Source organism: Meles meles, chromosome 18 (assembly GCF_922984935.1).
Source record: "Meles meles chromosome 18, mMelMel3.1 paternal haplotype, whole genome shotgun sequence".
NCBI classification, from domain to species: domain Eukaryota; kingdom Metazoa; phylum Chordata; class Mammalia; order Carnivora; family Mustelidae; genus Meles; species Meles meles.
The window spans coordinates 32,210,230-32,230,925 of NC_060083.1; the positions used below are offsets into that span (position 1 = coordinate 32,210,230).

The window sequence follows — 20,696 nt, forward strand, 5'->3', positions numbered from 1 at the left end:
TCCCACTCCCCATTTGTGTTCCCTCTCTGTCTCTCTCACTGTCAAATAAATAAATAAAATCTTAAAAGGAAGGAAGGGAGGAAGGAAGGAAAGAAGGAAGGAAGGAACTCAGAACAATTCAGTTCCTTGCTTCCCCCTGGGATTGGGAAAGTAGCTTCTTTGGTTTACCCATATGCAAGGTGAACTACAGAGCGTGAGGGGCACCTGGACGGCTCATTCAGCTAAGCGTCCGACTCTTGATTTCAGCTCAGGTCATGATCTCAGGGTCCTGGGATCGAGCCCCATGTTGGCTCCGAGCTCAGCGGGGTGTCTGCTTCTCTCTCTCTCTCTGCCCCTCCCCCAGCTTGTGCTCTCTTTCCAATAAATAATTAAAATCTTAAAAAAAAAATAGAGAGCGTGAATAAATGGGGCCTTTCTGAAAATGGAGTCCCCTTCAGCTTCCCTGTCTCACAAGCCTTGTCCGCATTTGCTCGACCCGCTTACTTGGACATCTGTTCTCCTAACAATATCTGTCCATAAATCTTGCTTCGGAGTCCTGGGTGGCTTAGCCGAGTACAAACGAAGCCTGCAATCTGCGACCAGACCTTCACTGTGGCTACACCTGGGCGTGACCACAGCTGGGCGTGACCACAGCTGCGTGTGCTCGCTGGCGGGCACCAGCACCTGCCTCTCAGGCCGAGGCTGTGTGTGTGTAGTGGTCCCCGGGGCTGCAGGGCTGGGCTGTTGGGCTGCCTTTGGAAGGAGCCCCCTCCGCAGGCTTCTGTGGTAGCTTAATGCTATTGTAATTCTTGGTTTCTGTGAAGAAAAGAAATTTTCGTTTTGTGTGTCCAGACGTACAGTAGGTGCTCACTGAGTATTTTTTTGAGTGGCAGTGAATGCGCACGGAATAATTAGAAGTTTGTGTGGGAAGGAAAAGATTCCGTTTCCCTGGGACGTTTAGAAGACCTCCTGGATAACGTGGGGCCACCAAAGAAGTGCTCCTCCCAGGCTCTGCCTGGAAGAGCCGCTACAAGGGGAGGGAGGGGTACCTTGCCCCATTGCCCACCCTCACGGCCCCTCAGCGCTCTCTCCCCTTTCCCAGACCAGCAGAACACCTTCAGTGCTGGGGTGGCCTGGAAGAACAGAGGGAGACCAGTCCTGGCTGTTGGAGGAGCCCGCCGCATGGACAGGGGAGCTCGAACTAGCTCTTGAAGGCTTGCTTAGGAGGACAGAGGTGAGGATTCTAGAGTGCGGTCTCGGAACCAGTGGCATCAGCATCACCCGAGCGCTCGTTAGACACACAACTTCTTGGCCCTTAGGGACCTAGGGAGCAGGAGCTCTGGGGCTGGGGCCCAGCAGCGTGTGTTCAGCCCGCACTGGAGGTGAACATGGGGAGCGCTGATGCAGACAAGGGAAGGGGTCTGAGCCTCCTAAGAGTGACAGGGGAGCCGGGAAACCAACCTCCATGTTTTAGATGAGTTCTTCTGTTGGTGGCACAGACAGAAGACAGGACCGGGACAGGAAGGGCAGCTGGGAGGCATCAGAGAAGCAGATGCGGCGTGAGCTTGAGGTTTGCGGATCTCAGCCACACTGTTGGTGGCCTTTTGCGGATCTCAGCCACACTGTTGGTGGCCTTGGGGACAGACAGCAAAGCCAAATGGTCCTGTGACGGGATAGTGGACAGGCCTGGTGGCACATTTGGTCTCGTGCACCCTTTCCTTTAAAATGTTTAAAAATGATGTGTGTCCTGTCGTATTGCTATAGGCTGGTCATGGAAAAAGGTAAGAAAGAAGCAAAGGGAGAGAAGCAGAAGTCTACCATCCAAGACAGGCATTGATAGAAGGCGTGTTTCCTGCTGGCCCTTTTTCCCATGTACGTTTCCTTGGTGGATCTGAAAGCATAGCATTCTGTATTCATTTGCATCCTGCATTCTTTGCTTGACAAAATAGCATAAGCATTTCCTGATGTGCTTTCAGACTATCTCTTCTTACAGTCACGGGGGCTCCCATAAGTTGGCCAGGGCGGTGCTGGTAAGGAAGGAGTAAGCGAGGCCTTGAGAGAAACGGAAACTTGGTCCATGACCTTCAGACAGTAGAGAAGACAATAGTCACACGGTCTGGGTGTGTCAGCTCACAAATTACAAGGAAAAAAGGAGATGATGGGGCGAGCCATAGATTAAGATAGACTTAAAGGACAAATGACATTCACCACTAATCAGATTGCAGTGTCCAGGGATGTACATTTGGAGAGTAAAGGAATGCAAGGAAGTGATGACTACAGAAGTCAGCGTGCGACACGGGGAGGGTCGTGCAGTGTCCGGCAGCGTCTCCTTTCTTGACGGGTATTTACAAGGCGTTGTCTTACGATAATTTATTAAGCTTACATTTGGTTAGGGCAGTTTTCTTTGTTCTTTTTATTATTATTATTATTATTAGGATTTATTTATTTGAGAAAGATAGAGAGAGCACAAGCCAGGGGAGGGGTGGAGGGAGATGGAAAAGCAGGCTCCCTTCTTGAACAGGGAGTCCGATGTGAGGCTCGATCCCAGGACCCTGGAATCATGATCTGAGCCGAAGGCAGATGCCCAACCAACTGAGCCACCCCAACAACTGCAGATTTGTGGGTTCCGTTTTGGTTGACTTTGAGGGCCGGCTGAGATGTGCTGTAGGGACAATGGTGATGGATGGCCCTTGCCTGAAATGGGGAAGTTCTGAAGGATTGGTCAGGTCAGGAGTGCACGTGTGTCAGCCGTGAAATGTGTGTGGCATGTGCAGAGCTGCGGGGTGCCCTGACCAGTCTAGCTCTCTCTGGTTGGTTCAAAGACACAGACCCAGGGGCGCCTGGGTGGCTCAGGGGGTTAAAGCCTCTGCCTTCGGCTCAGGTCATGATCCCAGGGTCCTGGGATCGAGCGCCACATCGAGCTCTCTGCCTGCTTGTGATCTCTGTCTGTCAAATAAATAAATAAATAATCTTAAAAAAAAAAAAAAAAGACACAGACCCAAACATTCAACATCACTCACTTCTCAGAATCCCCTTCCTTAGCCTGGTCCTTCTGTTTCCATAAAGTACTGGTTCTTTTCTTTCTAAGCCCTTAGCCTCCCCACCCACTCCCACACACGGCCTCTCTTTCCTCTGACTCCTTCCCGTTGCTCTGGACAAGTGCAGGGAGGTGGTGCCAAGGCCATCATGGGGCGTACCTAGGAAAGGGGACAGTGGAGGAGCCCTGTGACCTAAGCACACCCTTTCTCCAGGCAAACATACTGGAGGGCTTTTTCTTTTCTTTTTTTTTTTTTTTTTAAAGATTTATTTATTTGACAGATAGAGACTACAAGTAGGCAGAGAGGCAGGCAGAGAGAGAGAGAGGAGGAAGCAGGCTCCCCGCTAAGCAGAGAGCCCGATGCGGGGCTCGATCCCAGGACCCTGGGATCATGACCCGAGCCGAAGGCAGAGGCTTTAACCCGCTGAGCCACCCAGGCGCCCCCTGGAGGGCTTTTTCTGACCCTGGACTTCGGAGGTCCAGAAGTGAGGTTTGGAACTGGGACTTGGGTTTCTAGCTGGACTCTGCCTCTCTCTGCCTGGACTGGCAGGTTTCTTAGAACCAGGCCAAGGCTCTGAGCTTGGCAGAGGCTGAGGGCATCAGTGAGGTGAGACTAGTGCTCACCCCTGCTCAGGGAAAGGGGTCTTTGCCCTTCCCCCCCTCCCAGAAGGATGTGGAGGGACTCGTCTTTTGGGGATCAGTGGCTCACAGTCCTTGGTCTCCCCCAGACAGTTGTCACAAAGCGCTCCAGGGCTTCATACTGCCAAGGAGGAGGGGCTCCCCTTTAGGTTCCAGAATAGCACTGTCTGATAGTACTTCTAGCAGTGTTGGTAACGTCCCAAAATATCCTGCTCAACGTGATGACCATTAGCCTGGACGGCCAGTGAACAACTGAAATGTGGTAGTAATGACAGAGGAGCTGAATGTTAGATTCCATTTCATTTCAGTCAATTACAGTGGAAACTTAGATTGGCCCAGGTGATGAGTGGCTCCTTATTGGACAGCACAGTTCTAGAAGGCATGGGTCTCTGAGAAAGACACAGTGGCTAAGTCAAGGTGTTTCAGAACTGCCTGCCACCCTCTTTTCTCCGCGCCCATGTACATACATTACACATTTCAGGAAGGCCCTGGATACAATGTCCTTTTCTAACCAAGTACACTGTTTAAATGTTCTTATCTCAAGCGAGGCAGAGCTGCTGCTGACCTCAAATGCGGCCCCCCGCCCCCCGGCCTCTCTTTGTCCTTGCGCCATCAGAGCTGAGCGGGGTAGGACCTCCAGAAACGCTACACCTGGGCAGTCCGAGTCCAGCAGTCACAGGCCTCAAAGCCCGGGGTCCCACCCCGGCATGCCCGTGCGGCTCCCCGCTTCTCCCCTCCAGCAGGAAAGAATCTGGTCCCTGTGGATGCCTGGTAGCTGACCAGTGGGCGCACTGGCCGTGACTGCGGCGCAGTCACTGGGCTAACCAGCCCACACAGGCGGTTTTGATCTTACTTCCTAATTGAACAGCTTGGCCTCAAGTAAGAAACATTTTTACTTTCCAGAAAAAGGTGGAGGCCTGGGGGCAGTTTTGGGTTTCTTGGGTTTATACAGGTATATATTTTTGAGCAAGGTGGGTGGTGGTGCTGAAGGGGCACTAGGTATTCATCAGATGAGATGGTTCCCTTACCCCCTTGCCCTGGCCTCCGTTTCCCCAGCATCCAGGGCCTGGGAACGCCCTGTGATGTTTGCTGGATGAATGAAAGAGTCACTTCTGCCGGCAGAGCACCCTCTTCTTCTCTGTCTCTAGTCTCCTTCTGCGCTCTCCTCCTCTCTCCCTGTAGTCCCTGCAATCCCTCTCTCCTCTCTGCTCCCTTTCTAGCCCAGGCTCTCAGAGGCCTGCTTCATTTTCCAGCATGCTAACCGTTCCCTAGTGTGTCATGACCCACCACTTCCAAACATTCCAGAAAGTACCCTTGCACTGCTGTCTCCTTGTGGCCCCATGGCCTGTGGGACTCTCTACAGGTCACGTGAACAGTCCTCACCAACAGGGGAGTCATTGTCCCCTGGCCTGCTCCATGCAGATCTGGACAGAGGCCCTCTGTGCCGGCAGGATTTCCTGTGTGCTGGTTGCCCTCCGTCTGGCGAGCCCGAGGAGCGCCCCCTTCTGTCTGGTGACTCTGGCGATTCTACCCGTCAGTGCCTCCTCCTGCCTGACTTTAAGTCTTCAGTTATTTTTCTTTCTTTCTTTCTCTCTCTCTCTTTCCTTCCTTCCGAGAGAGAGAGAGAGAGAGAGAGAGAGAGAGTCCCTTGCAGGCTCCACGCCCAGCTCGGAGCCGGACACAGCCTGCAGGGCTCTATTTCCCAACCCTGAGATCACGACCTGAGCCAAAATCAAGTCTGATGCTTAACTGACTGAGCCACCGGGAGCCCCTTTAGTTCTTTTTCTTGTGCTTCTGCCTCTGCCTGCTACTCCCCCTGCTTGTGCTCTCTCTCTCTCTATCTCTGACAAATAAATAAAATATTTTAATATATATATATATATATAAAACTTACCATTTTAACCATTTTTAGGGGGCAATTCAGTGGCATTAAGTCTGTTCACTGTATAATCGTCCATCAACACCATTTCCAGAACTTGTTCGTCATCCCCAATAGAAACTGTTCATCGAACAAAGACTTCCTCCATTCCCTCAGCCTCTGGTAGCCTCTCTTCTAGTTTCTGTCTCTAGGAATCTGTCAGTTCTAGGTAACTCATCGAAGTGGAATCATACAGCTTTTGTCCTCTTGTGTCTGGCTTTTCGCGTGTTTTCGAGCATCTGTCAGAACCTCATTCCCTTTTATGGCTGAGGAATACTCTCCTTTTCCCTTATGCGTACACTACATTTTGCTTATCCGTTCATCTGTGGATGGACACTGGGTGGTTTCTGCCTTTAGGACAGTGTGAATAATGTTCTTCTGAACATGAGTGTGTCTACACGTATCCGTTTGACTCGCTGCTTCCAGGTCTTCTGGGTTTACGCCTTAGGAGTGGAATCGCTACCTCATAGGGTAATTTTGTGTTCACCTTTGTAAGGAGCTACCAAACTGTTTTCCCCCATGCGTGCCCATTCCCACCGGCAGTGCACCTTATTATTTTTTTAAATTCTTAATTTCAAACTACAGAGATAATGCCTGTTTGTGGAAAAACTTCAAAGGACGCAGAGCCGCGTGAAGTACACAGCAGCGAACCCCTCCTGAAGCCCCACCTCTGAGATAACCGCTACTTACGGTCTGCTGTGCGCGCCTGTCCCGAGACGCGAGTACACACCAGACGCCTCCGCAAAACCAGCGCGGTGGGCACAAGACCCATTCATTTGGCTTTTTCGTGTCATTCTGTGTTGGCCCCCAAAGGTCCCGGCTGCATGCTCTTCCATTTTGGGCATGTCTCTCGTGTTATTTATTGGTTAGTGGGTCCTGAGAGACGAGTGGGGGTGCTCCCCCTTGTCCCCTTGTCGCTCTTGCCAACTGCTCTGTGCCTACTGCCTTGCCCAGCTTGCCCACATGGGCCACCGTCTCACGGGATCGCAGCCTGTTTGGGGGAAAATGAGAGCTGAGCTTGGTACTGGGGAGGCCCTGCTGCCCAGAACCCCCTTCCCCACCGGGCTCAGGTATTCCCAACTCACTCTCCACTCCCGGGGCGGCCACGCTAAACTAAGCTGAGCTGAGCTGCGAGTGGCTTTGGGAGGGAGGGCCACCCACCTTCTGGAAGGGGCCGCCTTGGCCAGGCACACCCTCCCCTCCGGGAATTCCGGGGAGTCAAGTAACTTAGAGCTGTGTGGAGAGGTGAGCAGTGGGCTGGTAAGAGAGAGAGAGAGTGTGTGTGAGTCTGGGCTCTGGTGGTGTACGGCACTGAGAAGGTGCTTGTGGGGACGGGCAAGACATCCAGTGTCCCCCTCCCCCCCATTAGGAAAGATCCAGTTTAGGCCTGGCAGAAGTCCACCTTTCAAGCCAAGGACCGGCCTGTCTTTTGCCAGCACCTTTTTCTGCAGAGCCCCAGGCAGCTGGTGGGAGAGTACAAAGCGGCCTGGAAAATCCATAAACTGCATAATCAGCCCCTGCATCTTGGCCGCTTGACTCTGTTTATTGCTTCCTGTCCCCGAAAGCCCTTTACAAACAGAGCGGCTTTGAGGGGGGTGAGCTGGACCTGGTGGGTGGCCTGTCCCTGCCAGCGGGCCCTGAACCCGCGCATTCTCCTGAACTCCTCGCTGCCACCCCAGCAGAGCTCAGGGAGGGTGGGTGCCCCGGGTCGCCTGAGAGTGGGAGAGGACGCCTCCTGGCCAAGGAGGGCAAACCCCCAGAGAGCTGTTTACTTTGTAGCTGACAAAGGACAAGGATCCCATTTCTACCAGTTTCCTTGAGGGCCTGGAGGTGAAGCTGTGAGGATGTGCAGGAGGGGAGAAGGTGAAAACCTTCGCCTCTGAACTGTGCAAGGTGGGGAGGGGAGCAGCGGCCCATTCCCGGGGATCTCAGGACTGCTTCCAAGGGCTATGGAACTTGCTCAAAACGTGGTTTATTCTTGCATTACTTTTAAAAAAGTTTTTCCTGTTGACTGACTTTTCTCCCATCCCTCCCACCACCGCCTTGGAGAGGAGGGGGCAAGAGGTGACTCTTTGAGGGAAGAGCTGCCCCAGACAAAGTTGCTCTAGACACTGCCAGGGTGCCTGTGAGGGCTGTTTGCTGTCCTTCCCTTGCATCTAGGGGAGGGCCGGGGCCATGAGGCACCTGCGTGGCACCTGTGTGGTTGGGGGGGATGCTGTGCTCTCGAAAGGGCAGGAGGCATAGGTAGGCGGTTTTCCCAGTGCTGGGGCTGCCCCTCCCAGCCAGATGTGGCCGAGTGGTCCCTTTCTCAGACCCAGGGCTTCCCCCACACACCCTCTGCCCAGGGTGGTTGGAGGCCTCAGTTCTCATCCTGCCTCTGCTGCCTTGCTCTTCCTTCTTTTACTTGGCTTGCTGAGATGACTGACCACAAAGCCTTGATTCAAAAAGCAGGGGGACAGGGGTGCTTGGGTGGCTCGGTCCTTAAGCATCTGTCTTTGGCTCAGATCATGACCCTGGAGTCCTGGGAGCGAGCCCCACATCAGGCTCCCTGCTCAGCGGGAAGCTGGTTTCTCCCTCTCCCACTTCCCCTGCTTGTGTTCCCTCTCTCACTGTCTCTCTTTCTGTCAAATAAATAAATAAATCTTTTTACAAATATTTAAAAAATAAATAAAAAGCAGGAGGATGCCCTGGCCTGTGTCCGGTCTCTGTGCAGACCTGCCATGGGGGAGAGGCCGTGGGTCCCGTAGTACTTTCCCGCAGGGGGCTTGTCTAAGCAGACTTCCACAGCGGACCCGTGTGTGTCTGAGCCTGTCTTTTTGGTTGCGCAATGCCGAGCAGCCCCACCCTCCCGGCTCCTTCCTGAAAGTGAAATGTGACTGCCCTTGCTCAAGAACAAAAGCCCCAAGTTCAGCCCCGCACAGCAATGATTTTCAAGTGTGGCCACTTCCTCCTGTGGGGCCCGCAGCTGAGTGTTGAGGACAGACCAGGCCCCGGACAGGGAGGTCCTGCTGGGGTTGGGAGAGGGAGCCTGGTGCTGGTCCCCTGGGCCTGGGGCGGCTGTGGCAGAGGAGGCCTGTGGCGGGACGGCTCAGTGTGCCCACCTCCGCTCTGCTTCCCAGCTCCGGGGCCACCTCCACACAGGGCTTCTGCTCTTGCTCCGGGATACCCGGGGTGGGGGAAGGGGGGGACCACTGGAGCCTGTTTCTCCCTTTGCCCACGCGGAGATCAGAGGCCCACCAGTGTAAATTCGGTGTCAGTGTGGTAAGTGGTTGGGAGTGTGGGCTTTGGGGAAGAATCCTGACTCGCCACTTCCTGGCTGTGAGACCGCAGGCGAGTTAATTCCTCTGTGTCTGTCTCAGTCTCTTCATCTACCAGATAATCTGCTTCCTACCCTGCGGGGTTGTTCCGAGAATCTCGTGTAGGTGAAGTGCCTCACACAGGGCCACAGTGGGTCCCTGCCACATGGGACGTGCCCAGCCTGGAGCCTGGCAGAATGGAAAGGGCTGGTGGACTCCTCCTCCCCCCACCTCGCCCCCCTCTCCCCCCCCGCACCCCCCCCCCCCGGCACTGTAAACTATGAAGTACGGTGCACACTTAAAGCACCATCATTTGGGTCAGTTGGCGTGCTCAGAGTGAGAAAATAATCTATTTCAGTATCCTTAAATGAGGAGGGTCAGCAGACCATAGCTGGAACTCCCGGCTGTGTCCCACTGTAGAAGCTGGGCTTCCGTTCTCTCCTTGCCTGCTCATCCTTCCCCCTTGGTTAATTTGGCGGGAGCACACATAGCTTCACCGTCTGCAAAGGTGGCAGGAATCTGAATTCACCCTGTGTCTGTGGGCCTGAGAATCCCCACAGCTCCACTGTTAATGTATACATAGCCCTTGAAGGACGAAATCAAGCCTATGTTTACTGCCAGCAAGCAATGCTTGAGCACTTGCTAGATACATTGTGAGTTAAGGGGTGACCAACAAGGAACCCAGGGACTAAGGAACAGCCAGCTGCTTTTCCAAAGTCCCAGCGATTGCTGGCTGCTTCCCAGGCTGTTGCCTCACAGCCCTTAAGTCTGGATAAACCTTGCAACCCACCATAGGCTGGGGCCGTTCTGGCCATGCCTTCTGTCTGAGCCAGCCCCTCATGCCCACTCTGTGATGGAAGGAAGGGCATGCAGGGTCCGCCCATCCCACGCCAGGTTCTTCCCCTTGAGAGACAGAGCGGGTGCGAGTCTGGGCTTGTGGTGTGATTTGACAGAGCCTTTGTTTGCTGACTGTTGACTAAGCCCAGGTGTGCAGACCCAGTGTTTATAGAATCCTGGTTGTCTCTGGCTGGAATGAAGCAAATAGGTGCTCGGGAGAGGGGGAGGTGTCATGGATAATCCAAAAGTCGTTTGTTTAGGGCCTGGAGCCAGAGAGAAGGTATTTTTGCAGATCTCCCTACATCAGTCCGACTGAACTCTCTTTAATGTGTGCCTACAGTATACGGGCCATGAAATTCAGTCCAGACACCTGGGAACCATCTGGGGACTTAGGGCACACACAAAGACTGTCAGTGGGGAGAGGGACCTGGAGATCATCTTAGTCCTCCTTGCCCATTTTCCAGATGGGAAGCTGGAGGCCCAGAGGTAAAGTGACCTGCCCAAGGTCACCCGACTGGTTCGTGATGGCGCTAAAACTAGAATCCAGAGCTTTATATTGCATCTCCCTGTGAGCTGGGGGTCCTCACACTTTACTGGGCATCGGAATGACCCGAAGAGCTTGTTAAAAAGCAGATTCCCAGCACCCCCCCCCAAGATTCCAATTTAATAGTGGGGTGGAGAATATGTGTTTTTAGCAAACACCTCAGGGGAGTCTGATGAAGTCTCACCCCCCTCTGAGATACAGGGCTTTAATGCAAAGAGTGTTTTCTTCTGACACTGATAGAAAAGCACATTAACATTTCCCAAGAGCAGGCTGGAAGCATGAGGGGAAACAGGCAGAGCTGCAAACAGCTCAGGAGACAAGAGCGCGGGGGCTGAACCGGGGCTTTAAAACCCTCCCGAGGAACCAGTATGTCGGAAGATTTGACAGGCATGCTGGCTCTGCCATGTAAGGCCACGCGGGCTGGATGTGGACCAGCCCTGGACAACCTCTGGGTCACACATGACTCAGTAAAATGGCTCTGACACTGGTATAAGGCCGTGATGGACAATGCTCCATGCTCGTGGACGATTAACCCGCACTCTGTCAATGACAGGTTCTCTGATTATGTGTAACTTCTGGGGGAGGGGCTGAGAGACTTAGTGTCCTTATGGAACAGACTTCTGCTGAGGGTCTCATGTGAGGAAAGGGGTGGGAAGGGGTTCTGGTTCTATAGCTAAGAAAGGGTACAAGTCCTTTCAGCCCTGGGGGACTGGAATACAGCCACTTCTTTCTGCAGACCTCGTGGTTTGTACCTAGTACAGTGGTGGCTTTCTCTGGCCCTAATCCACCCCCCACCCCACCATGTCCTTGCATCCCTGGGAGGTTTCAGTGGTGGGAGGGGTGAGACTCATTAGGGGCTCTTCCTGTTTTCTAGAGGTGGAGACTGAGACCCCTGGAGGCAAAGAAAGCTGGTTATGGGACTCCCAAGAGTTCCCGCCCCCTTCCTCTGACTGTCAGATTTGAGGGCCCGGGCTGGCAAGCCCCACTGGCCCGATGCCCTTCCCTGCGCTACATTCCGGGTGCTGATCCTGCCAGCAACTGGGAAGGCGGTGCCTCTGGTTCTGGCCCTCACTGGGGCGGGTCAGGTCAACCTGAACTCACCTTTGCTGCCCCAGACACTGTAAAAGCCACTCTGGGCACAGGTGGGGAAGACAGAACGGGCTGGGCGCCTCTCGAAGCCCTGCCATCAGCCTAGTGAAGGGAGTGGCTCGCACAGGAGGCCCTTGGGGTTAAGGAGGAGAGTGTGGCTGTAATTTTAATTCGGAGTTGGTGAAGAGAGGAATGACTGAGCTCCTGGGGGCAGAGGGGAGTGTTCAGGAAAAACCTAATGAAGGTTGTCGCCTCATGAGCGAACGGGTCTGAGGGAGCTGGTGCATGTCGCATGCGAACTACTTTGGCGTCACTAGTGCGTGCACCACAAGGACAGGGAGCACTGGCCCAGGAGTCTGGGTTCAAATCCCAGCCGGGATCAAATCGCAGGCCCAGGAGCTCTGCCACCTTTGACAATAGGCGCCATCTGGAAGTGAGAACATGCAATTTCTTCCCGCGGTCCTCTCCAGGCCTCTCCCGAGGGCACGGGTGGGCACGTGGCTGTGTGGAGGTGAGGCGGTGTGGACAAGGGAGGGCCTCAGTTCTGGAGTGGATGCCCGGCGGCTGGCTTCTTGGCGCTGCAGGCCTTGGAGGGGGAGCTCGCAGGCCTTGGAGGGGGAGCTCGGCTGCTGTGCAGACTGAGAAGGAGCTGTGGCCAGGAGGGGGGAGCAGCCTGTGGTCGGGGAAAGTAGCTGGCCTGGTAAGTGGCTCTAAGCAATCCCATCTGCTGTCTGGGCTGGCCCTTCTTGCTGGGGTGGAATTTCTGATGGTGTCTTGGCTGCCAGAGGGGGAGGGCCGAGGCCCTCCCAGCCACAGCTGCTGCCTGTTCCTTTGAAGCTCAGGGCCAACCACCTCCTCCCCAAGGCTCTGTTCCCCAGCCCTGGGCCTGCCTGCATTCCTCAACTGCCAGAGGCTCTTCTGAGAAGGCCAGTCAGCTTGTGTGCCTTCGTTCCTTCACCCGGGGACCCTTCACCCGGGGACGGTGGGGAGCACCTCCCCTAGAGGGCAGGCCCCCAGGAGGACTGGGAGGTCTGGGCCACCCAGGCCCCAGTATATTCCAGTCCCCTCTCCCCTAGGATGCATAGCAGAGGATGGGCATGAATGGGGCTGTTGGCTAGCTCCCTGCTCCACTCAGGGGCCCCAGAGCCCCCCAAGTTGAGGTCCTGGAGGCCCCAACTGGGAGACCTTTGTGCTGCATACTGTCCCCACTTCGTAACTCCAGCCAGGCCTGACTCCTGTGCCAGGCTCTAGACTCAGCCCCGGAGAAGCGTGTGGCCCTGGGGCCTTACTAACAGCTTCTCCAGGCTGAGAGCATCTGTGTGAGCCCATCGCATGAATCCCCCTGGAGGGGAACCCGTCCTCAGAGGAACAGGTGTCCCATTCTACAGATGAGGAAACTCAGTCAGAGAAGCTCCACTCACCCAAGCAGTGGTGATCAGAATGAAAGCTGAGGTTGGCCCAGAGCTAAAGCTCTTCTGTGACGTTGTGCTCTGCAGCCTCTTACCCCTAGACTCCACGATGTTCACAAGAAACATGCGGCTTCCCTCTGCAAGGAGCTGCCTGGCTAGACCTGGCCCTGCCCTGCCCTGGAGGACCCCCTCACGCTGTGGTTTGACCTTTGGAACAGCGGCGGCAGCGGCTACCGCCTTACCCACTGCCCTTCATTCTCCCCTGTGAGGCCACCAGGAGGTGGATGGGCCCCTGAGCAGGAGGGAGCCCTGGGGGGAGGAGTGGTGCCCAGCTTCCACTGAGGCAGGACTGGTGAAGGCCTGCTGGGCAAGTGGAGGCAGGAAGGATGGAGTTGGGACTCAGGATTACAAAAGTTCTAAAGTCCTACAGGCTTTGTGGTTTCCTTTTTCTCAAGATTTTTTTCTTGTCATCATTCAGTTTTTGTTTTGTTTTGTTTTGTTTTAATTAGAGAGACAGTGTAAGGAGGAGGTTAAGAAGAGCATGGACTCTGGGTCCAGGCCGTTTGGATTCAAATTTTGGCTCTGTCACTGACTGTGTGACCCCACGTAAGTTATTTCAACTCTCTGGGCCTTAGTTTCCTTATCTGTAAAGTGGGTCTTATAATTCCTTTACTTGGAGGCTTAGAAAGTATATGGCACACGGTTAGCACTCATAGACATTTGCTATAATGATTTTTAAAAACTGAGTCATGTCTGTTGTAGATAATATACATAAGCAAAAAGATGAAAAAAAAGTCACTGGCATTGCTATCCTTTTGCTATTCTTTACAGGTGATCTGCTTATTTTATTTTTAAATCAATGAATGAACATGAATCAAAATGTAAAAGATATATAAAGATTTACAGAGAAAAGTTTCCCTGATCTGTCCCTTATGACCCAATTCCTCCCAGCAGAAACCTATAGGATCAGTTTCTTGTGAATATCCTCTCCATACATACACATACCATAACATACTGTAGTCCAGTACTGCCTTGCCTTGTTCCCCTTAGCCATGGGTCTTGGGCAGGGACACGTATAGAGACGCCTCATTTTTTGTTCACTGTTGTAAACAAAAAATGTTGTATCCTTCCATGATACATAGTATATGAATTCCATGGAAGTGGGATTCATGGATCAGTGGGTGAGTGCACAGTGCGTATTTGTGTGGGGCCAAGGGGGCAGGAGTCGGACTTCTGTTCCCAGGACACTCCCCTGCTCACCCTGAGCACCCCTCCCTAATCTTGGTTCCTTGGCCTGGATTCCCTGGGCACGCTCAGATACTCAATTGTGTGGCAGCCTTGCCTGGCCACCTGTCCCAGAGGCTCAGAGACATCTGGGACTGTCCAGACTTGAGAGCTCAGCCCCAGACCATGCAGGCCCTGCCTTTGGAGGGACCTGCAGCCTAACTGCCTGAAGGAGAGGCCCAGGGAGGGGCCACTGGCCCCTCTTTCCCAAGGAGCTGGACCTGGGCCAGCATGAGCTCATGCCTGGAACGAGCCCAGCTTTACTGGCCTGCACCTGAGCTGCCAGTGGCTCCCTTCTCTGAGTCTGGGCTACTGACCTGGTCCCAGGTACACAGACGTTGCTGTCAACCCAGAGGGGTTCCTCTGGGGTGTGGCCCCTGAGTAGGGCAGTGGGGAGCAGCACCCCTATTCATCTGACATTTGATCTCCTCACAGGCTCCTGGGTTGAGGTCTTGGCTAAGCTGATAGAATTTGTTGATGGAGAGAGGGATTGTTGTGGAAATAGTTTTTAAGACTCTCAGGTCAAAGTGGAAAACAGTTGGTCTTCTCGGCAACTAAACAACCTTGGTGGGGTGCAAAAAGGTTTTTGTAAGGAAATGGTCCTTCCTTCAGGATAAGGCTTTGCCTGCAAACTGCAAACTTCTCCTTTCTCTTCCCTTGCTTCCCCAACATGGGCCCTGGGCACCCTGAGCTTCCCCCAGGGCAGCTTTGCTGCCCCATTGAGGACTCAATTCCGGTTTACTTGAGTTCTTGCCACATGCCTGGCTCTGTGCTCAACTCTAGGAAAATGGGAGGGTGGGGGAGGCGGTGGCGGTGGATGGATTTACAGCGTGATTCTGGAGTCAGACCTCCCAGGCTCAAATGTCGTCTTGGCCGCTTAGCTGTGTGACCTGAACAAGTCCCTGGACCTTTCTGTGCTTCCTTTTTCTGTCCGTAAAGTAGAAATCACAGGGACAGTACGCACCTTGCAGAGCTGCAGAGAGAGGATGGTAAGAGTGAACACGCAGAAGACACCTGGAATAGGGCGGCTTGGAAGGAAGCCGGCAATAGCGTTAGGGTATCGTTCCTACTATGACCGTTATCGGACCAACATGAGTCAAACAAACACCACGTTACTCATGCCTGAGGAGCTTCATCTTGGACTTTTCAGCTGGAACGCAGAAGGGGCTTCTTGATGGTGCCTTTTATGGCAGCCCAGCCCTATACTGGGGCCTCAGGAGCCCCAGGGAGGGATGAAGGTGTCCTTGGGATTGAGGCTCCAGGACCAGTCCTTCCCTAGGGGAGGGACTTTATTAACTTCCTTTGAAACCTCTTGCCCTAGGCCCTACCTTAGTTCCCCTTGCCTACACACCTGGCCATGGAAATTGAGACAAGAGAGAGAAAAATTAGGAAAGCAACTGTGTTTCTTTTCCTTTTTTTTTTTCTTCTATAGATTTTTAATTTTTTTTTTTTTTTATTTGCCAGAAAGAGAGATCACAAGTAGACAGAGAGGCAGGCAGAGAGAGAGAGAGAGGGAAACAGGCTCACCGCTGAGCAGAGAGCCCGATGTGGGGCTCGATCCCAGGACCCTGAGATCATGACCTGGGCCGAAGGCAGCGGCTTAACCCACTGAGCCACCCAGGCGCCCCTCTTCTATAGATTTTTAAAAGATTTTTTTCTGGGAAGGGGGACTTTTGTTCTGCCCCAGGCTTAGATTGGCCTAAATGATAGGGCATGGCCCAGACAGGTTAAGTGGGCAACCCAAGATCACAAAGCAGGGCGCGGAATTGCTGAGTCTGTCTCTCCTCCTCTTCCTCCTGCTCCTCTCAGGTCTAACCAGGCCTCCTTTCCCCAAGCACTGTGCTCATCGTGCCCCCAGAGGTGGGCACAGGTGCGGCCGCGGCCCAGTCCCCTCAGAATGAGACTGGCTTTGTCGCCGTCACCCCAGCAGCTGTGGCCGGCTGAGTTTTCCACTAAGCCTTTACCGCGCCTTGGGCAGGAGCAGGAGGCCCGGCGTTTAAAGGTCACCCGGCTTTTGAAGCTGCAGCGACATTAATAGCTTGGGAAGAAAACAAGCCTGTGCAGGGGCAGGAGGACAAGGAGCCTCTGTCAGCGCCTCCCCTCCCCCTCCCTGCTGAGCGCGCGCGCGCACACACACACACACACACACACACACACACACACACTGACACCCTCGTGCGCCCGCACCCATACGCAGACCCTAAGAGCCTCTCTCTGTCTCTCGGGCCCCCACCTTCCTTTCTGCCCCCTTTGGCGACCTCTCCAGCTCAGAAGCCCAGATGCTGAGCTGGCCTCCCTGCACCCTGCCCCCGTGGCGACTGGGGTGACAATTGGACAAGGAGGCAGCTGCCCTTCGGCTGCCCGGCAGCCTCTCCATTAGCGCTGCCATTACCCACTTGAGGTTTCCCCGGGACTTAACCATGGTTACACAAGCGTCCCAGGGGTCATATGACCTCATTCTGGCCCCGCTGGCTTTTGCAGCCCGGATTCCTGATGAGACAAAGTAAGCTGGGACCTTGTCTTCTCGCCGGGGAAAGAAAGGGCTGGCAAGCAGGGTGCATCTCGCTTGCCAATTCTAATCACTTGGTGAAGGGCTCTGTGGGCTCCACAGGACAATAGCAATACCTGGTAGATTCGTGATGTCTGCCAAGGATGGGGGCCCGAAATTGGTGGCATGTGTGTGCCTCGTGTTTCCCACTTGGAGAATAAACTATTCTGAAGCTCTTCCAGTGTTGGGTTCTGAGACCCTGGGGCTGGTTGGGTTCCTCTCCTTTTTAGTCTGAGGTGGGGGTGGGGCAGATTTTTGGGTTCTGGGAGAGAAACTGCTCTGTCTGCCCTTTCCGCGGGAGCAGCTGGAGCCTGGGCCCTGGGACACCACCTAGTGGCCTGGCATGGCGGTGCCACTGGGCTGGGCCCAGACCTGAGGCGAGAAGGGCCAGCGAGTTCCCTTCTGCAGGGCGGGATCACAGCAATTACAGATGGATCACAAGGTCTGGTGTGTCCCTTGTCCCTGGGGGATTTTCAAAGGAGGGAGCCAGAAGTGTGCGGAGACAGAGCTGGCCCCTGGCAGTCCCTCCTCCTTGGAGGAGACAGGGTGGGAGTGGGGGGAGGAGAGTGCTGACAATTGGGAGCTCTGGCGTCCTAACCCCACATCTCTTCCTGAGGCCTCCTGTTCTCCCCCTACCTTTCAGGGTTGGGTCCTCCCCAGGGACAATGGAATGTTTAGTCAGATCTTGAGGGGGTTGACTTCCTGTCCCCAGGAGCTGACACTGGCTTGGCAAAGGGACCATCCTGCTATCAGCCTCCTGTGCCTTGTAAGGGAAGAGATCCTCAGGTCAGGCAGTAGGGGGCTCCTGGGACCTTAACCATGGTACTGACTGCCTTGGCCTCAGTTGTTTCATCTGTGAAGTGGGATAATAATCCATACCCCCCCCCCCGCCCCATAGAAATGATAGCTTTTTCATGAGGACTAAATAAGAATGTAGAGGAGAAAGGGCTTGGGAAACTAAGAAGTCCTCCGAGTGGCGGAGGTGCTCATAGATAAGGAAATATATAATCTCTCAGGTGGTCTGTTCCATAAGGAGAACAAAGCAGGGCAAACAGGGAGGGAACGTGGCAGATAGGGCTGGTGCTTGGTAAAATGATTCTTGAATAGGGGCCCGAAGGAAGGGAAGGAGGGAGCATGTCGATATCTGGGAGGAGATGGAGGACCCTGGAACACGTGGCTTGCAGGTGGCTATCGGAAGGCAGTGGGGGACACCGATAGGCACGGTGGTAGCAGCGGAGGTGGTGAGCTGCATTCGGGTCCTGGGATGGTCTTGAAGATAGAAAAGATGGCATTTGCTGCCACTGGGTGTGGGGTGGAAGAGAATTCGAGCACTCAAGGAGTTAGTTGCCTGAGCTTTGTGCCTGAGTCACATGGAGCTGCCGTTCAGAGATGAGGAAGGTGGGAGGGGCAGGGCGGGTCTGGAAGGAACCTCGAAGTCCGACGACCCATTTATGTCAGCTGCTGTGGGACAGCCAAGTGGGGGCAGCAGGTCAGCTGAGCGGTGTCGAGTTGAGGGGCGTATTCCCAGGAGGCCTCCGGGCAAGAGAAATTTGGGAGCCTATATTCAGTGTGTAGATGGTATTTAAAGCCACGGGACTGGATAAGATTGTTCAGTCTGTGAGTGTAGCCAAGGGCCAAGGTCTGTGCCTGAGGCCATGCCAACTTGTCTCCTTGGGTGCTTACTAGCTCCGGACCCTCACAGAAGTTCCATCACAACATCCCTTCCAGGTGGTATTACACCTGTTCTTACAAATGAGGGCACTGGAGGTCAGAGAAGTGAAGTCATTTCTCCAAGTCACACAGCTCTACTGACCCCAGTCAGAGTGGGAGCCCAGGACTCTGGCTCCCGGGCTCTCACAGGTCCATGTGGACCCTACCTGCTCCTGCAGGAGACTGGCTGGACTGACCTTGGGCAAGGTCAGGAGAACAGCACTTGGGCAGCTGGCCCACCTCCCTGGGCCAGGCCAGGAGTGACTCAGGCCTTGGCCGTCTCCTCTCACTTGGAGTGAGGATTGGCAGGCTGCTGTCCCCCTCCTCCTGGGCCCGGATTCCTTCATGGGGAAGTCGAAGGCCTGGCTCCCTGGGACCTGGGGGAGGATAGGTGTGGGATTTCTGCTTCCCAGTCCCCTGGTCACTCAGAGCCCTGAGTTTAGGAGAGCTGAGGAGTTGGCCTCCAAGACCAAGGCTCAACGGGTTTCATTCACTTCCACTTTTCAGAAGTGGGTCAGGGGTTATCTCCCTCTGTTGTCCTGCTAGCATCTGGCAGCTGGGGTTCAGAGAGGTGGAGCAGTTTCCCCAAGGTCACAGAGCCAGCTCTGGGGCCAGACCAACAGACACCCCACCCCCAGTTCTGTCTAGGTCACATCTCCTCTGCTGGAATGTCAGCCAGGCTGTGCCCAGTCTTCTGAGCCTGAGCCACACGTGGCTGCATTTCTGAGGTTCCTTGGCTTCTAGCCCTCTAAGCCTGACTGGGCACTTTTGGCCCCCAGGAGGTGGGTTTCTAATTCTGGCCTCTCTCTGTACTGGCTGTGTGACTTTGTGCAGGTTGTCTGACTTCTCTGAACTGGTTTCCACGCTGTGGAAACTATGTGTCTATCTCTGAAGTTGTAATAAAGATGAAATGTGAAAGTGCCTGGCACAGGCCCGTAAACCAAAGTTGCCTGTCTTAATTCTTCCATGTGTTTTGAATTGCTTTTCATTTGAGCCATGCTGGTTGCAAAAGGGAGCCTGGCCTAGATGGGACTGACCCCGATGACAGCCCTTCTCCCCACTCCCAGCCATGCTAGCCCACCTCTGCCCTGGCTTCACACTCTGCACTTGAGCTCAGTGAGGGAGGGTCCTCACGGGGTGGGGGGAGGCCGGCATCGCCCCACCTGGTGGTAATTGTAGGCAGCTTGGCTTTTGGGTCTGTGCATTCTGGCAGAGCCCTGTGGAGATGGTATTTCTGAACAATGACTCCCGTTTCCCCACACTTCCATTAGCTACTTTCTCATCCGCAGGACAACCTGCGATGGGAAAGTCTAGGCTTTGCCACTATCGGCCACATGTCTTTGAGCCGCTCTGACAAGTCTTGGGCGTCAGGGTCTTTGTCTGACGTGTGGAGCAGGCTGTGGGACTGACCCAGGGTTGTCAGCCATGCCGTATCATGGCACACACAGGAAGTGCTGCTTTTCCGGGCTTCCAACCCCGGGGTAAATGGAAGAGGAGGCAGCCTGACCTGTGGTGTCTCCAGCTGCCCAGGCCAGCCAGCCTCCCCTGGGGCTTCGAGGAGCAATACTTCTAAGGCCTGAAGGACTTGCCCACCCCATCCACTCTGGGGAAGAGCTTGGCCGGTGTCCCGACTGCTCCTGGCTCTTTGCCAGGCTTCTGGGGCAGTGGCAACACAGTCAGGCAGCTCGCCCTGTTCCAGGCACTACTTGGGTGATGATCTTGTTTCATTCTCATTGACGTCCCATAAGTGCAGGTGAAGGCACTGGGCAGAGAGAAGAGAGGACACTCCGAGGTCCCACAGCAGGGGAGTGGCAGAGCAAGGATGGCAGCCTGACTCTGAACCACTGTGCTTCCTGCAAACGGCAGGGGCGTGGGAATGCCTCGCGGCATCTTCCTGACACTCACAGCCCAAGGGGCCGATCCAGGGGGCTGCTCATGGGGGAAGTGTGGCCCCCATCATCTTCCTTCTTCTTCCACCGGGGGTGGATCAGGTCCTGGCTTCTTTCTCCAGGAGTTTGCCCTGGGCCAAGAGAGAGCCAAGTCCCTCTATCTCTTAATAAATTACTTGCAGGGCAGCGAGAAGGTGACTTTACTCCAGAGAGGGTGTTAACACAAAGCACTGACCTGTATGTGTGATGATGTCAGCATAGCAGATGGCAGCTCGAGGTTCTTTTTTTTTTAAGATTTTTATTTATTTATTTGACAGACAGATCACAAGCAGGCAGAGAGGCAGGCAGAGAGAGAGGAGGAAGCAGGCCCCCTGCTGAGCAGAGAGCCCGATGCGGGGCTGGATCCTGTTACAGGCCTCAGCGCAGGTGTCCAGAGCCCAGGACAGAGGTGGTGGCTCTAGGGTAGCGTTCTGGAAGAGTCAGAACAGTATCCTCTGACCTTCTGATGTGGCAGAGG

General features: G+C 54.4%; 1 protein-coding gene across 6 annotated transcripts in view; it reads left to right on the forward strand.

The window, feature by feature from the left end:
• Positions 1-20,696, forward strand: part of CUEDC1 (CUE domain containing 1) — an 82,413-nt gene that overhangs the window by 38,370 nt on the left and 23,347 nt on the right. For 2 of the 6 annotated variants that reach the window (XM_045986376.1, XM_045986370.1), the window contains exons 2-3: positions 1,082-1,213; positions 13,258-13,354. The exons of 1 other annotated variant lie outside the window; for it this stretch is intronic. The gene's annotated coding sequence lies outside the window, so the exon portion shown is untranslated. Of the gene's footprint in view, positions 1-1,081; positions 1,214-12,022; positions 12,040-13,257; positions 13,355-20,696 lie in introns of those variants that run through there. 3 more of the 6 variants (XM_045986372.1, XM_045986371.1, XM_045986374.1) reach the window with 3 other exon arrangements.